Below are 1,959 nucleotides of genomic sequence, written 5' to 3' on the forward strand. Positions count from 1 at the left end.
TTATTTTAATTAATTAAAATATAAAACTGAAGTAAAGTGAAATATTTGTCAATTAACTATTTGTTTTATTTTGCCATCACTACATTTTACATGGTTATCATTGAAAATTTAGCTTGAACGGAGATTTATTATGTGTGAAATATACATTGAATTTTATAGACTTCATATTAAAAAAGTAAAATATCTCAGGTACTTTTTAATATTAATTACGTGTTGAAATAATATTTTGTCATGGTAGCTTAAATAGAAATATGTGAACATTTATTTCACCTGTTTATTTTTCACAACCATTAAAATGTGTTCTCCATAGCCTGGCTGGTGTATCTCAGTGGTTGGGCATCGACCTATGAACCAGGAGGTCATGGTTCGATTCCCAGTCAGGGCACATGCCTGGGTTGTGGGCTCTACCGCAGTGTGGGGCTTGCAGGAGGCAGCCAACCAATGATTCTCTCTCATCATTGATATTCCTATTTCTTTCCCCCTCTCCATTCCTCTGGGAAATCAGTAAAAATATATATATTAAGAGAAATGTGGTCTCCATAATAGCTAGTACCTTTTCTCTCCTATGATACCCTATGAATATTTGAATGAATTCACTGAGGAAGAAGCAGTAAGAATGGAGAATGCAAGATGAATGGGATAGCTTTTCAGGGAAACTCTGCTGAGGCTGTGTTATCCGTTCTTGTCTTCTTGAAGGAAACATTTCAACAATTTATTGGCCCCACAGCAAAAGCGTCCTTAGGACAGTGAAACAAGGAAGGGCATAGAAGAAGCAACAGGAGAACCTAGGCTGGGCTGCCTCAGCTCACTGGGAAGTCAGAGAAAGGGTCTTGGAGACAGGCTTAGGGGGCCCAGGTTGAGTTGCAGCTGTCCATTGCTCCCTTGGTTGCAAGCCTCATGGGGTCCCTCAGAAGTTAGGGCTTACGTGCCTTTGGAGGAAGGACAGGAGGACTGGAATGGCACAGGCATGCCCACTGGAGGGAGAGAGTGCTGGGATCCTAATTTTCAGGTGGTTGTTTTTTGTTTTGTTTGTTTTTTTTTACTTTCATTGATTTTTTTTAGAGAGAGTAATGGACAGGGAGAGAGAGAAACATCTATGAGAGAGAAACATCAACATCGACAGGGTGCCTCCTACATGCCCCCTGCTGGGGATTGAGCCACAACCCGAGCATGTGCCATGACCAGGAATCAAACCTGTGACCTCTTAGAGCATGGTTCAAAGCTCAATCATGAAGATACATCGGTCGCGTTTATCTGGTCTGTTTATGTCTTAGATTTCACACTCTATACCAGCGGTTCTCGACCTGTGGGTCGCGACCCCTTTGGGGGTCGAACGACCCTTTCACAGGGGTCGCCTAAGACCATCGGAAAACACACATATAATTACATACTGTTTTTGTGATTAATCACTGTGCTTTAATTATGTTCAATTTGTAACAATGAAAATGGGGGTCACGAGGAACTGTATTAAAGGGTCGAGGCATTCGGAAGGTTGAGAACCACTGCTCTGTACCGACGGCCCTCCCTTACCCCTCACCCAACTCCTTCTTGTGACTAACTCCTGCACACCCTTCAGATCACTCTGAAATGTCACTTTCAGAAACCCTGCACTGACTCTCCCTGCCCTGTCCCCCACTCTCCAATCCTCTAAACCCCTACTCCTATCTTCCCCACTAGCCAGGAACTCTTTTTTTTTTAAATTTAAATCTTTATTGTTGAAAGTATTACATGTCCCCTTTTTTTCTCCCATTGACCCTTGTAGCCCACCCCTGCCCCCCCGCCCCAGGCCTTCACCACCATATTGTCTATATCCATGGGTTGTGCATATGCATACATGTTTTTCACTCGATCACTTCTCAACCACCCACCCTCCCCGTCTTCTCTCTGAGGCCCGGCTGGTCGTTCTTTGCCTACTATTGCCTCTCGATTTAATTTACTCGATATTTATCGAATAGCTGA

This window comes from Myotis lucifugus, unplaced genomic scaffold (genome assembly GCF_000147115.1).
Source record: "Myotis lucifugus unplaced genomic scaffold, Myoluc2.0 scaffold_671, whole genome shotgun sequence".
Classification (NCBI taxonomy): domain Eukaryota; kingdom Metazoa; phylum Chordata; class Mammalia; order Chiroptera; family Vespertilionidae; genus Myotis; species Myotis lucifugus.